We start from the raw sequence: 16,620 nt of genomic DNA on the forward strand, positions 1-16,620 counted from the left end.
TTATCTGCCTCAGCCTCCTGAGTACCTGGGATTACAGGCACCCGTCACCACACCCAACTAATTTTTATATTTTTAGTAGAGACAGGGTTTCACCACATTGGCCAGGTAGGTCTTGAACTCTTGACCTCAAGTGATCCACCTGCCTCAGCCTCCCAAAGTGCTGGGATTACAGGCGTGAACCACCGCACCCGGCCAGGAATCAGTCTTGTTCCAGTAGTCCTGCTAGGGCCCTGGCTCTGGCTTCCTTCCAACCTCCGGGGAGTGCCCAGGGCAGAAATCCGGCCCTGCCCACCCTGGGCTGCACACCGATAACCTCCCCAAAGGGAAGCCGTTTGTTTGGAAGGAAATGGTGCAGAATGAGCAGTGGCCACGCTTAAAATAGGGCTGGGGCCTGGTTTCCAGGGCTGAGCTGGGAGCGCTGGAGCTGAGATTTCAGTGGCTGAGACGTTTGGTGGCCTTTCCTGGGACTGTGGAGATTGGATCCAGTTCGGCACCCTCTGCCTTGCCCCAAGGAGCTTCCAAAGGTTTGCATGTAATGCCACTCTTGGGGCAATGCGCTAAGCACTCAGGGGCATAATCACTTATTTTTTTTTTTTTTTTTTGGAGATGGAGTTTTGCTCTTGTTACCCCAGCTAGAGTGTAGGGGTGCCATCTCAGCTCACTGCAACCTCCGCCTCCCAGGTTCAAGCGATTCTCCTGCCTCAGCCTCCCGAGTAGCTGGGATTACAGGCACTTGCCACCACACCTGGCTAATATTTGTATTTTTAATAGAGATGGGGTTTCACCGTGTTGGCCAGGCTGGTCTCGAACTCCTGACCTCACGTGAAGGGGCATGATCACTTTTAATCCTCAGTCCTGGGAAGTGGGGGCATAGTAAGCCCTCATTTCAAAGAGCAGAGCCCAGGGGTATTGATGGGTTTAAAGTCCTGTCCCAAAGCAAGCTCCTCTCAGTGCCTTGGGGGGCTCCGTAGGAAGATGACAGCTCCACAGAGGGGTCTTTGGGGCTGACCCATGACTCTTTACTCTCCCTGTCTCCACTTCCTCCTTCATTCTGGCATTTTCTTGTCCCCATCTTGTCCCATGATGAGGAAGAGGGTTGGAAGTTGGGAATTATAATCGCCTGGCTGCACACTGGCAACAACTGGGGAACTTTTAAAAGTGCTGCTGCCAAGACCCCACCTCTGACCAATTCAGTCAGGTACTGGGGTAGGGCCCTGGCACTGGTCTTAAAAAAAAAAAAAAAAAAAAAAGAAGGAAAGATCTCCCGGGGGATCCTAACATACAGCAAAGGTTGACAGCCACTGCTCTAAAGCCTTTCCAATCCTGCAGTTCCCGGCCTTGACTGGTCATCGTAAATCACCTGGGTAGATGCTATTATGAACTCACGTCTGAGCTGCACCCCGGGCCAATCAAGCTAGGATCCCTGAGGATGGGATCTGGGCAGTACATTTTAAAAGAGCTCTCACAGGCGATTCCCAAGGGCAGGCAAGGTGGGGAAGCTCTGTGAGTCCAGTCTCATAGGTGTACACATATGGAAACTGCGGCCCAGAGGAACGTGGCAACTTGTCCAGGGCCACAGAGCAGCTAGTGGAGTTCAAACCCAACACTCTAGACCCCCAGGCTAGCACAGCCCTGATGGAGGAGGTCTAGGGGCCCACTGCCTGCTGTGATTGTAACCATCAGCCCCCGTGACCCTCACCCTTCTCTAATCCCCACTTTGAGGATGGGTAGGACCTGAGAATATACTGAGCTATCGCTCCTGTGACTATGTTACCTTTATTACCTTACTTAACAAAAGGGATTTATCAGTTGCCTTTGAGTTCATCAAAAGGGACTTATCTAGGTGAGCCTAATCTAATCACATAAGCCGTATAGAAGCAGAGTATGGCCAGGTGCAGTGGTTCATGCCTGGAAGCCCAGTACTTTGAGAGGCCGAGATGGGCAGATTGCTTGAGCCCTGGAATTCAAGAGCAGCCTGGGCAACATGGCGAAGCCCCATCTCTACAAAAAAGTACAAAAATTAGTTGGGCATGTTGGCACACACTTATCGCTCTAGCTTTTCGGGAGGCTGAGGATGGGAGGATTGCTTGAGCCCAGGGGGTTGAACTGCAGTGATCCGAGATTGCACCACTGCACTCCAGCCTGGGCGACAGAGTGAGACTCCATCTCAAAAAAACAAAACAAAAAACCCACCACCCTTTCCGGTGGGTGGCCCATGGTCCCCCACTGTGGCCAGGTAAGTATAGGCAAATGTAGCAAGGTTACTGCACCCAGTCTCCCCTACAAAGGTGTGACCCACCTTCGGAGGCTGTTTCTCAAAAGGACAGCTTTGCCCACTCACTCCTTTCCTTGACTCAAAAGTCCCAGAGACTTGCCCTGACCCCAGTCCACACTTGACATACTGCACCCCACCAAGCCCACCTTCCTTGATCCCTTTTTGCATCATCCTGTTGTACTTCCCCACAGCTCGTAACATCACCTGAGACCATCTGTTTCATTTACTCATGTGTTCACTGTCTGCACTCAGTCCCAATTCGCAGTCACAGGAACCCAAACCCAGAAAGGCAGGGACCTTGTGGATCTGCAGCCTAACACAGTGAACCAGCCAGATCTGTGGGGCTACTGAGGGGGTTTCAGGGAGAGGGTTGGGAGGGAGGGGAGAGACCCAGGGCAAAGAGTTGACCCTGAGCCAGCCTTATGCATCCCACCCCAGGATCCTGGGAGCCGCTGAGGGATTCCTGGGTCCTGTAGATTTCAGCCAGGCCATGCACACTCCCTGCCCTTCAGGGAAGCCCTGGCAGGTCCCCTGGAAGTTCCTGGAGGGTCCGAGCTCAGAGACATGGAGGGAAGGAGGTGAGGCAGGGTGATCCTGACAGCTCCCAGGGGAAACTCCCTGCTCTCTTCCCGCAGGTCCCTTAGCTCGGTGTTTTTCAAATGATTTGTGGTGAAGGACCAGTCTGTGCATCTGTTCTCAATTGCTGATTCATCACACACCAATACTTTCACAATTTACCATAAAAATCCCCCTGTGCCTACATGTCGCAGCAATGGCTAATTGCTATGTAGGTTTCCAAACATTTCCTCTGGGAACTGCACTCAGCTTTTCGAGGACAGATAACTGTGAACGGCTTGCAGGCCACACTTTGAGCTGTACAGATCTGGATACGCCAAGGCCCAGGATGGGTGGGTGGGTGTTGGCAGCTACAAGGGCCCTGACACCTGCCCAGAGGCTGGGTGTTGGAGGAATGAAGGGCTGGGTGGGATGTGCGGGTGAGGTGGGGACCTGATGTGCAAGCCTGTGTCCCCCAGCAGTAAAGAGCCAGGGCTGGGAAGTAGAAGGAATCTCCTCTGTCCTCAAACCACAGGAGACAGGCAGGCAGGAGTGGGGAACTCCTCCAGCTCGGTCCATGCCTCCTGGTCCTTCTCACAGTTCAGGGGAACCTTCTTTGGGGGAGGGAGCAGTTTTGCCCCACTCCGTACTTGTCATCGCCATGCCACTTTGGCCCGGAGTCATTAAACTCCTCTAGAGATGTTTGCCTTGTACCTCGTAGTGCAGATTCCAGTCCAGAAGGAATGCACGCTCATGACATGAAGGCAGTGTCAGAGGGCCTTGCATCTCTCTGCACCCAGCCTGGGGACAGCTGGTTTCCATCTGCCAGACGTCAGGCTGTTGACAGGGGTGGGGTGGTGATACCGTCCCAGCCCAGCATTCAGGGAGCTGGCATCTCAGATTGCCCCACCCTGCCCCTCCCCGGCCCTCAAGGAGCCGAGAGGAGAGTGAGATCGAAACTCCACTCCATCAAGAGTGGGCTGACCCAGCCCCCTCCGTTTCTGGGTGGGGTCCCAGGAATGCCTCACTGCCCCCCCCCCCACCCCGTCTTGCACACAGTAGGCACTTAGAGTATTTGCTAAGCACATGCAGGGTCCTCAGCTGGCCTGGAGGGAGCCCCAGCCCAGTGGCCTTCCCCAGGGTCACCTCAGTAGCCTTCAGGCCCTGGCCGCATTGTTCCAATTCCTACAGGTTTGGAATGTCTCTGTTTACTGTCAATGTCAATCTGACTGGGAGAACACCCAGTTCCCAGAGGCCTTCTGGGGCGTGGCAGGGGACACAAGGCTGAGAGATGGGAGCAGGCCACACCTGGGCCCCCCAGCTCCCTTCAGGATCCCCTATCTTACAGACCCCAATCCAGGCACATTGTCACTCTGGGTCCTGGAATTGCATAAGCAGATGGGTGGCAGCCAGCAGGAGTTCCACAGGGCCTCGTACCTCTACCCACGACTTCCAGCCCCTCCCCTCCCTCCTTGTCTTTTTATTTGGCAGGATATGGGGAGCAATGGCTGCTTCTGCAAGGAGCTGCCCCTCCTCCTATGCCTTTGAACAGAGTCCCTCCACCTACCACCTCCACCTGTCCAAACCCTCTCCGACTCATAGATCTCAGCTCTGTATCCAGATGGCTTGGATTCAGATCTTACCTCCACCATTTCTAGCTGTGTTGCCTGGGCAAGTTACTCAACCTCTCTCTGCCTGTTTTCTCACCTGTAGAGTGGCATGTTGGGAGCATTTCTTCTATTTCTGACTGCCCATCATCTCGGAATCCCCTTTCTGTAACTGGAGATTTCTCCATTTGTCCATAGTATGAGTCTGTACTCATGAATGTAGAAGTCAGAATTCAATTTCCCAACCCCTGTTTGATCATCAATCTGGTGCAACCATGTAGGACTTCCATGGAGAGACAGATCATTAGTTCAAGCACTACCTTTTCTTTGGTGAACATGGTGGCAGGAACAATTGGATCTTTGGGGACATCAATGGCTGAACTCGTGTGTCTGTAGAAGCAGTTGCACATTTGCTAAAGCATCCTCCGTAGAGTGGTTGGGTGTTATCTCTCACTACCTACCACCCAGACCCAGTTTTCTGTCTCCTCACCCTGAATTCAGAGAGCTGCCTACTTTTAAAAAGCCTTTGCCGTTTAAATTAGCTAAAATTCTGTTATTTGCAACCAAGACCCTTAACAAAGTCATGAGGACAATAGTAATATCTACCTCGTGGTGGTGGTGTGAAGATCAAACCCTCCTACAGGCTTGGTGGGAAGTCAAGAGGCAGCCAGGCCAGCTCTTTGAATATCTTCCTTGTGTCCAGGGTGTCCAGCTTTATGGTTTGGGGACAGTGTCCTCTGCCTGTGTCCCAGAACACAGCCTCACTTGCAGGCAAGTTGCTCTTCTGAACCTTCCCTCTCCTTTAAGAAGCACAAGAACCTCAGGGTTGCACTAGGTCCCAGGGTCAGTCACTCACCTCCCCGAAATAAAACCAGGACATCTGACCCATACGGCAAAGAGCTCCATTCTCTGAGTGCAGCATCCGAAACAAGACCTGTTTGCTACAGGAGATGCTACGGCAGCCGGGCATCCTGCAGCTGGGAGCACCCCTTTCCCCTTGGGAAGTTCGGTGGAGACTGAGAAGCACTGAGGCTCCGGACATGGAGGCACCTCCCCAGTCCCAGAAATACCTAACTGGAGAAGACCTGGGATTTCTAGGTCCCTGCTAGTTAGTGACACAGCCAGACCTTGCATGTGGCTCCTGTATTCTTGGTCACTTCCCTGGGGCAGCCATGGTGAGCTTGACCGGGCAGCCCCAGAACTGACATCTTCCCTTAGTATCCCAACTTTCTGTACATGGAGACATGCCCCCACACGGCCACTCTGGGGCAGGTCTGGCCTCCCAGGCATCCTGAGAGTGACCCATCGGTCACTGAATCGATGCCAACCCTTGTCTACTGGCGGTCCCCAAGACATGGCCTCTTTCCATTTGCCTCTTATTCACCACAACAGGTCGCCTTGGAGAAGACCTTCGGTGTTCCACTCAAGTAGGTCTCTGTACCTGGTTGAATGGTGTGCCCCGAAAACTCACATATACTTGGAACTTCAGGAAATTACCTTATTTGGAAATGGGGGTCTTTGCAGATACGATTAGTAATGAAGATGAGGTCATACTGGATTAGGGTGGGCCCCAATCCAATGACTAGTGTCCTTATAAGACAAGGGAAATTTGGACACAAACACACAGGAGAGAAGACCACGTGACAATGGAGGCAGAGGTTGGCGTGATGCAGCTGTAAGCCAAGGATTGCTGGCAAACCCCAGGAGCTGGGATCAGATTCTCCCCCAGCCCTTCCCGCAGGAACCAGCCCTGCTGACACCTTGATGTTGGACTACTGGCCTCTGAACAGTGAGAGGACGCACGTTGGTTGTTTTAAGCCTCCTAGATTGTGGTAACTGGTTACAGCAGCCCTGGGAGATGAATACAGTTTCCTTTTAATTAATCTTGTTATGAACAGCAAAGACAGGATTGTGGGAAGGAGTGAGTGCCAGTGATACTTTTCAGACTTGGGTTCTGTAGGCAAATAAAGATGAATTGCCCATCTTTTCCTTCCTGTGATGTTTAATTGTAATTTAAACATAATTGTAACGGTGATGTGTAATTTAAAGGTGGCGACAGCCGGTCGTGGTGGCTCATGCCTGAAATCCTAGCATTTTGGGAAGCTGAGGTGGGCGGATCACTTGAGGTCAGGAGTTTGAGAACAGCCTGGCCAACATGATGAAACCCTGTCTCCACTAAAAATACAAAAATTGGCTGGGCATAGTGGCATGTGCCTGTAATCCCAGCTACTCTGGAGGCTGAGGTGGGAGAATTGCTTGAACCCGGGAGGCAGAAGTTGCAGTGAGCTGAGATTGCGCCACTGTGCTCCAGCCTTGGCGACAAAGCAGGACTCCATCTCAAAAAAAAAAAAAAAAAAAAAAGGGTGGTGAGGATTGCAGTTAGGAAATTTTGCATAAGTAGCCTTTGGCAAAGGAAGCAATTGAGACACTGCCCCCGATCTATGGGTCAGGGATTGTCCAAACCCTTCCCAACCAAGAGATGTCAGCTCTGTATCCAGGCAGCTTGGATTCAAATCTTACCTCCACCATTTCTAGCTGTGTTGCTTGGGCAAGTTACTCAACCTCTCTGTGCCTCTGTTTTCTCACCTGTAGAGCGGTGTGCTGGGGGCCTTTCTCCTATTTCTGGCTGCCCATCATCTCCGAACCACCTTTAACTGGAGATTTCTCCATTCGCCCATAGAGTGAGTCTGTACTCATTAATCTAGAAGTGAGCTCAACAGAAATACAGTAAGAGGCCGGTGGCTCACGCCTGTAATCCCAGCACTTTGGGAGGCCGGGGTGGGCGGATCACGAGGTCAGGAGATCGAGACCATCCTGGCTAACACTGTGAAACTCCATCTCTACTAAAAATACAAAAAATTAGCTGGGCATGGTAGCATGCACCTGTAGTCCCAGCTACTCGGGAGGTTGAGGCAGGATAATCGCTTCAACCCAAGAGGCTGAGGTTGCGGTGAGCTGAGATCACACCATTGCACTCCAGCCTGGGTGACAGAGCGAAACTCTGTCTCAAAAAAACAAACTCAATTTATTTTATTTTAATGTATTAATTTTTTTTTCAGAACAGGGTCCTGCTCCCTGCTCTGTAACCCAGACTGGAGTGCAGTCGTGCAATCATAGCTCACTGTAGCCTCAAACTCCTGGGCTCAAGTGATTCTCCCACCTCAGTTCAAGTAGCTGGGACTACAGGTGCACGCCACCATGACTAGCTAATTTTTTGTAGAGATGGAGTCTTGCTATGTTGCCCAGGCTGGCCTCAAACTCCTGAGCTCAAGCGAATCCTCCCTCTGCAGCCTCCCAGTGGGCTGGGATTACAGATGTGAGACACTATTCCCTACCCAAATATCTCAATTTAAACAGTAGCATCTAATTTTTAAGCTTTGTGTGGAAAAACTGAAGATACCAGTTTGCACTAGTTTTTATGAAACAATTGGCCAAAAACTGATGGTGTAACTCTCTCCAAGCTGTAGATATATTTCATCTTCTGTACTCAGCAAAAGACTCCCATTATCCTTTATTCGAGTAGTTCAACCAGTGATTTTCAGAAAGTGGCTTAGTGACTTTGTGCCTCAGTTTCTTCATTTGTAAAAGAGAGATAATCACAGTTCCTACTGCATAGGGTTGCTATGAAGATTAAATGAATTAATTTTGTGATTCACTTACACAAAATAAGTGCTCAGTAAGGATTGGCGGTTATTGTTGTTATTATCGTTAGCCAAAGCAGCTTGAAGGGAGGATGTTCTGTATTACAGGAAGTTCTCAATTTAGCCCACTCTGAGCCTCCTGCAGGCTTCCTACTGCATTCCTGGGTTCTCTCCTTCCCTATGGAGACTCAGCCAGAGGAGACCCTTCTTCCTGACCCACCCCCACCAGAAAGTGGGGGTCCCAACAAGGCACACACAGCCCTTGTAAAGACAGAGATTAGGCCGGGCGCGGTGGCTCAAGTCTGTAATCCCAGCACTTTGGGAGGCCGAGACGGGCAGATCACAAGGTCAGGAGATCAAGACCATCCTGGCTAACACGGTGAAACCCCATCTCTACTAAAAAAAAAAAACATACAAAAAACTAGCCGGGTGGGGTGGCCGGCACCTGTAGTCCCAGCTACTCGGGAGGCTGAGTTAGGAGAATGGTGTAAACCTGGGAGGCGGAGCTTGCAGTGAGCTGGGATCCGGCCACTGCACTCCAGCCTGGGTGACAGAGCGAGACTCCGTCTCAAAAAAAAAAAAAAAAAAAAAAAGACAGAGATTACATCCTGGTTTTGGTGTGGTTGGGACATAGCCTCCTGAGCACTGTGCCTCCAAATCATGTTTGCAAAGTGATTGTTCAAGACCAATGGTTGGGAAGCTGAATGGCTCAGGTTCTTGGCTGAACAATAGATGAGAGGGGGCCCCTGGCTTCCCAGAGGAAGGGGAAGAAAGGGACATGAGTGAGTTAGCAGCATGGCAGGGAATAGAGAGCAAACGGGTGACAGCTTGGGCTCTGGCTGGTCCACCCACCTGGTGCAGCCCCCACACTGCATCACAAAGCTCTTGCTCATGACAAATCCCCGGGCTCCACTCCCATGCTTGACAGCATCCCTAGCTCCTAAGCACATTCCTTAGCATTCAAGACCTTCCTGGTTTCCCTGCTGACTGCCACCTTCTTCCCAGCTTTGAACTTGATGCTGCCTGGAGGCCCCGTCACGGAACACACTCTCATGCCCATCAGCTGTTACTTCTGCTCAAAAAGCTCTCCCCTTGCTGGATTCTAGTCCTCCTAGGAAACTGCCTCCAGGAAGCCTCCTGACTCCCCAGTGGGGTCGCATTCTTCCTGGATGAGGAGGACATTTCTGTTCACTTAACCATTCCCCTCATCGAGGCTGGTAGCACCACACAAGGGCAGGGAGGGGTCTGAGCCCCCAACTGCATACTATGAGGTGGACCCGGGAACCCCAAGGAGAACTCCTTACCCTTAGGTCCTCCCCTGACCCCCTCTCCCTCAAACTTTATTTTTACCAAAGATCATCTAAGAATCTCTATTGCACGCCCACCCAGTTCTGCAAGGGGTGCAGCGGAAGGGGGAGGCTCTCCCTGCTTTAGAGAGGTGTTATAGGGTGAATTACATCACTCCCAAAATGCATATGCTGAAGTCCTGACCCCCAGTATCTCAGAATGTGACTGTATTTGGAGAGAGTGTCTTGAAAGAGGTAAGTTGAAAGAGCTAAGTTGAAGTGAGGCCACTCAAGTGGGCTGTAACCCAGTATGACCAGTGTCCTTATGAGAAGGAAATCTGGACACAGACACGTACAGAGGAAAGACCATGTGTAGACACAGGGAGAAGAAGGCCGTCAACAAGTTAAGGAGGGAAGGAACCATCCCTGCTGACACCTTGATCTTGGACTTCCGGCCTCCAGAACTGTGAGAAAATACATTTCTGTGGTTTAAGCCAGGGTCTCCAACTCCCCAGGAAACCGGACCAGTTAGGAACCGGGCCACACAGCAGAAGGTGAGTGATGGGCAGGCAAGTAAAGCTTCATCTGTATTTATAGCCACTCCTCATCGCTTCCATTACCACCTGAGCTCCATCCCCTGTCAGATCAGCAGTGGCAATAAATTCTTACAGGAGCTGGCCGGGTGTGGTGGCTCACACCTGTAATCCCAGCACTTTGGAAAGTCAACGCAGGCAGATCACCTGAGGTCAGGAGTTTAAGGCCAGCCTGACCAACATGGTGAAACCCTGTCTCTACTAAAAATACAAAAATTAGCTGGTCATGGTGGTAAGCACCTGTAATTCCAGCTGCTTGGGAGGCTGAGGTGGAAGAATCACTTGAACCTGGGAGGCAGAGATTATAGTGAGCCGAGATCGCGCCACTGCACTCCAGCCTGGGTGACAGAGCAAGACTCTGTCTCAAAAATAATAATAATAAATAAAATAAAAAATTAAAAAAAAATTTTTTTATCAGAGCGTGAACCCTACTGTAAACTGCATATTCAAGGGATCTAGGTTGCGTGCTCCTTATGAGAATCCAATGCCTGGTGATCTGTCACTGTCCCCCATCGCCCCCAGAGGGGACCGTCTAGGTGCAGGAAAACAAGCTCAGGGCTCGCATTAATTCTACCTTATGGTGAGTTGCATAATTATTTCACTATATATCACAATGTAATGATAATAGAAATAAAGTACACAATAAATGGAATGCACTTGAATCATCCCAAACCATCCCCCAACCCCCATCTGTGGAAAAATTGCCTGCCATGAAACCAGTCCCTGGTACCAAAAAGGTTGAGGACCGCTGTTTTTTTTTTTTTTTTTTTTTTTTTTGAGACGGAGACTCACTGTGTAGCCCAGGCTGGAGTGCAGTGGTGCGATCTCGGCTCACTGCAAGCTCCGCCTCCCGGGCTCCCGCCATTCTCCCGCCTCAGCCTCCGAGTAGCTGGGACTACAGGCACCCGCCACCGCGCCCGGCTAGTTTTTTGTATTTTTAGTACAGACGGGGTTTCACCGTGTTAGCCAGGAGGGTCTCGATCTCCTGACCTCGTGATCCGCCCGCCTCGGCCTCCCAAAGTGCTGGGATTACAGGCTTGAGCCACCGCGCCCGGCCTTGAGCCACCGCGCCCGGCCGGACCGCTGGTTTAAGCCACCCAGTCTGAGGTGCTGTGTTATGGCAGGGTAGGAAACTTACATAAGGAATTGATAGTTCTCCGTTTCTGCCTTTGTAAAACAGAGATAATAATGGTCTCTACCTCATAAAGTGGTCAGGAAGACTGAGTAAGTCAAATGTACATAAAACAGAGCTGATATTGACGCATCAAACAATCCTAGGATTTCAGAGCCGGGAAGCCTGCTTGGTGTCCCCCTCCCTTGTCTGATGAATGAGCAGAAGAGAAGGGACTTTCTCAAAGTCTCATGGTAAATGGGGAACACCAGGGCCAGAATAGAGCTTCCAGGCTCCGAGCCTTGGCCACGCCATCATGCCGCTCGTGGGTTTCTATTATTAAGCAAAATGCACGCTTGTTCTTTGTTGCACAGCCTGCATCAGGGCCTGGCCAGCCCACTCTTGGGGTGCCGGATTGATCCTCGCTTGATGAGACACAGACTGCAAGGAGGAAACAGTCTGGCCAGTAGGGACTGGGAAGTAGCTGTTTCCAGCTTTGCATCTGCTAAGCTACTTACTCTAAGGGCCTCTCCACACCCAGGCAGCCAAGAGCTTCCCTCGTGTGGGAGCTCTGCCCAGGACCTGGAACTGAGCAGAGAGCCATGAGGGGTCCTCCCTCTGCACACTATCTGGGAGCAGGAGAAAATGGGGGTCTCATGGGGCTGACCCTGGAGCTGGGCTAAGCCACAAGGGCACAGAAGGCAGGCAGGGTCCAGTGCTCATTCTGCCAATCCTTGCCCCCTGAACCAACAGTAGTTCATGCTGGATTCCTGTTAAGAAGAGATGACTCCTGCTGTGTGGAATGAGAGCTGCTTTCTAGGCCACTTCCAGGAAGATGATGAGCTGCTCTCTAGCTATGCACTTAGCTGTGGTCCCAGAAGGCCCTACACATCGAGGAGACCCAGGAGCTGAATGGGTTCTCAACTCTGATGTCATCACGTGTTGTCCCTACTTCGCAATCATCCACCTTCGGCTTGAAATGCTCTCACGACAGGGAACTCACTACTCCACAAACTATTCTCTTCCATTGTAACAGAGGTTTTAATCAGTACTACCCAACAGAAATATAATGTAAACATGTTAACATTACTTTTTAAAGTATATTTAAAAAGTAAAAAGAAACAAGTCAAATTAATTTTAATAATATATATATTTTTTCCCAATAGATCTAAAATACGGTCATTTCAACATGTAATCAATATTCAGAAATGTAGGCCGGACACGGTGGCTCACACCTGTCATCTGAGCACTTTGGGAGGCCAAGGTGGGTGGATCACCTGAGGTCAGGAGTTCGAGATCAGCCTGACCAACATTGTGAAACCCTGTCTTTACCAAAAATACAAAAATCAGTTGGGCGTGGTAGCACACGCCTGTAATCCCAGCTACTTGGGATGCTGAGGCAGGAGAATTCCTTGAACCTGGGGGGTGGAGGTTTCAGTGAGCTGAGATCATGCCACTGCACTCCAGACTGGGTGACAGAGCGAGACTCAGTCTCAAAAAAAAAAAAAAAAAGGAGTTAGAAATTTAATGAGATGTTTTACATTCATATGTATTGTACTAAATCTTAGAAATCTGGTGTGTATTTTACACATCACCACTGCTCAATCAGACTAGCTAGATCAGGGCTCAGTGGTCACTTGGGGCTCATGGCTACTGTGTTGGATAGTACAAGTGTAAATTATAGTTTTTTCGTGTGCTGAATTAAAATCTAACTCCCTGCTATTGTTACCTGTTCTGTTGATCTGGTTGTTTTTTGTTTTTGTTTTTGTTTTGTCTACTGTGCTTAGCAGGCTTAACTCCTTTTCTATATACTAGCTATTTGGTGGTTGTTTGTTTGTTTTGGTTTTTTTGGAACAGTCTTGTTCTGTCGCCCAGGCTGGATTGCAATGGTGTGGTCACAGCTTCAATCCCCAGGGCTCAAGCGATCCTTCCGCCTCAGCCTCTACAGTAGCTGGGACAACAGGTACACACCACCACATCCAGCTAATTTTTGTTTTGTTTTGTTTAGAGATAGGGTTTTGCCATGTTTCCCGGGCTGGTCTTGAAACCGTGGACTCAAGCAATCTGTCTGCCTTGACCTCTCAAAGTGCTGGGATTACAGGCGTGAGCCACCACGCCTGGCCCCTGGCATTATGTTTTTATTGCACTGTGTTGCACTAACCCGTTTCCTTCCATGCTAAATAGTCTCCATTCCTTCAACAGTTCTGTGCATGACATCACTTCTAATCCCTTCCCCCGGATGCTTCTTTTGATCAGTGTCTCTAGGAGTGAACCATGATCTATTTTTCTGTAACTTGGTAGCTGATGCCCTTGGCCCGATTTGAGCATAAGTGGTTTTTCCTTTTGTTCTATTGGTGTTCGATTCAATTATTTCTGTAATTAGGAGTATTTACCTTTGTCCATTGCAATGTTGTAAATCTTTTCTCCCAGTCATTGCTGGCCTTTCAACTTTTTCTATTCTATCTTTGGCTATACAAGTTTCTGTTTTCAGGAAGTCAGTCTGCAAATATTTTCCATTTGTAGCTTCTGGACTTCGTGGCGTGCTAAGGGAAGTCTTGCCCACTCTCATGTGTATGAAAAAGTATTATCCTGCATTTTCTTTCACTGTGTCCACTTTTTAATACTTCCTTCATCTAACTGGAATTGTTTTGTGATACGAGGAAGGGGTCTAACTTAATTTCCATCCCCCCAAATGCATAGCCAGTTGTTCTATTTTGTGAATAATCCATTCTTTCCCCACTAATTTAAAATGCCATTTAAAAAAATCAGTTTTAGGGCTGGGTATGGTGGCTCACTCCTGTAATCCCAGCACTTTGGGAGGCCAAGGCGGGCAGATCACTTGAGGTCAGGAGTTCAACACCAGCCTGGCCAACATGGTGAAACCCTGTCTCTATTAAAAATACAATAATTAGCCAGGCATGGCAGTGTGCACCTGTAGTCCCAGCTACTTGGGAGGCTGAGGCGGGAGAATCGCTTGAACCCCAGGAGGCAGAGGTTGCAGTGAGCCGAAATTGCACCATTGCACTCCAGCCTGGGTGAGAGAGCCAGACTTCGTCTCAAACCAACAAACAACAACAAAAAATTAACTAAAAAAATAAATAAAAAATAAAATTAAAAAATCATCTTTAGGGTCTACGTTCTCTTTGTCAGCAGAGAAGTAAGACTCTAGCAGTTCCAGGGTTGCATCTGATCAGCTCAACAAGCTCAGTAAAAAGAGGTTTCCTCTTCTCTAATGGTCCCGGTAAAAGAGTCCTAGGACTAACTCCCACTGGACAGCCTAGACCAACATGGAACCAATGGGAGAAAAGGATCTGCTGATTGGCCACGTCTGATCCCCCTGTCTCCCTCAGGAGCAAAGGGGAAGTATCACTTGAGAAAGGGGGAAGGGTAGATACTCAAGGGGAAAGTAGGATGCTGTCGACAGAAAGAACAGATGCTGTTCAATCAAAATGCTGCCTACCACAATGCAGCTGCCCTCTTAGCCTGACACTGGGTGCCCCACAGCCCCAGCTCTGTAGGCATCTGGGGAGTCCACATCCCCTCTGCTCTATCTAGGCTTCTGTCTCAAAGATCAGCTAGAGTTGTGTCTGCCCCAGAAATTCAGATCTGAGGCTGGGCATGGTGGGATTACACCTGTAATCCCAGCACTCTGGGAGGCCAAGGTGGGCAGATCATTGGAGGTCAGGAGTTCAAGATCAGCTTGGCCAACATGGTGAAACCCCATCTCTACTAAAAACACAAAAATCAGCCGGGTGTGGAGACGTGTGCCTCTAACCCCAGCTACTCAGGAGGCTGAGGCAGGTGAATTGTTTGAACCCAGGGGTGCAGGTTGCAGTGAGCCGAGATTGTGCCACTGCACTCCAGCCTGGGTGACAGAATGAGACTCTGTTTCAAAAAAAGAAATAAAAGAAAAGGGAAAAGAAAAGAAAAAAGAAAAGAAGGGAAAGGAAGGGAAGGGAGGGGAAATTCAGGTCTGATTCCAGATGCCTTTTCAGGGGGATCCCCACTAGCCTAGAAAATCAGCCCAGCAAGGTTGGATAGGACAGTCCTGCCCCCTCCTGCCCCCTCCTGCCCCCTCCTGCCCCAGGACCTTGTCCACGTTGCTTCTTTCTGCCAAAAAGAGCAGAGTTCAGGAAGGCCAGAAGGAAGGAAGGATGCCAGTAGGATGTGGATGCTGTTTACAAACAGAAAGTGGCTCCTTCCTGCCCACCTCCAGGAGCAGTGCTGCCTTGCTTAGCTACTGTAGGGAGGGTCCCTGGAATGCCCTTTCTGGCCTCTTCCCAAAGACCCACAGCCAATCCCTGGGTCACCAGAGGACAGCCTTAGAATCCTCTAGATAAGGCTCTAGAGAAAGGTTTACAGGCCAGACCGCAGACCCGGAGTGTTGACCTGAGAGAACAGATGGCTGTGTTTCTACACGGGGATGCCCCAGCCCTTGACGCCTCATGCCACAAGGTGGGCACGGCGAGCCCCTCCCTCTCACTCTTGAGCCTTCAGGGAATCAGGATGTGATTTGGGAGGAGTCAGTGGATGAGGTCAGAACCCCAATTTTTTTGGTTGCCCCTCCATCTCCATCAGCCCCTACAAAGGCCCCATAATAATAATATGCTAAGTAGAACAATAGTAAAGTGAAAACACCATATAAAATGGAAATTAAAACTCTTTTTAGGCCGGGTGCAGTGGCTCATGCCTGGAATCCCAGCACTCTGGGACGCCGAGGTGGGCAGATCACCTGAGGTGAGGAGTTTGAGACCAGCCTGGCCAACATGATGAAGTGCCATACCTACAAAATAATAATAATAATAATAATAATAGTAATAATAATTAGCTGGGTATGACGGCAGGTGCCTGTAATCCCAGTTACTCAGGAGACTGAGGCAGGAGAATTCCTTGAACCTGGGAAGTGGAGGTTGCGCCACTGCACTGAAGCTGGGGCGACGGAGCGAAACCCTGCCTCAAAATAAAAGCGGCATAGGAATAAAAACTCTTTTTAGTAAACTTTGCTCTGTTGGAAGACAGGCAGCACTTCAGCTAAACAAAAGCAGGCTGCTCGCCTGCAGTGTGAGGGATGCTTGAGTTCAAAGCTCATCCCTGCCACTCGCTGACTGTGACCCAGCAACTTGTAGAGACTTCCTGTGGCTCCATAGACCCCTGTGACATGAGGCTGAAGACTGTCTCCGCCTTACAAGATTGTTGTGAGGATTCAAGACATGAGTAACTGCAGTAAACCAACAATAACAGCAACAAAGTGTTGGATGGTTATGGGTGATGACAGGGTTTGCAGAAGTGAAATGAATGGCAGCAACATTATAAAGGAGGGGAGGGAGGAATTGCAGATACTCTGTGAAACCCTAGAATGTTATTTGCAAGTGGACTCAGGGTTAGGTACAGTGGCTCATGCCTGTAATCCCAGCACTCTGGGAGGCCGAGGCAGGAGGATCACTCGACGTCAGTAGTTCAAGACCTGCCTGGCCAACAAGGTAAAACCCCATTTCTACTAAAACTACAAAAGTTAGCTGGGTGTGGTAGCGAGCACCTGTAATCCTGCTACT

Source organism: Rhinopithecus roxellana, chromosome 20 (genome assembly GCF_007565055.1).
Source record: "Rhinopithecus roxellana isolate Shanxi Qingling chromosome 20, ASM756505v1, whole genome shotgun sequence".
In the NCBI taxonomy this organism is placed as follows: Eukaryota; Metazoa; Chordata; class Mammalia; order Primates; family Cercopithecidae; genus Rhinopithecus; species Rhinopithecus roxellana.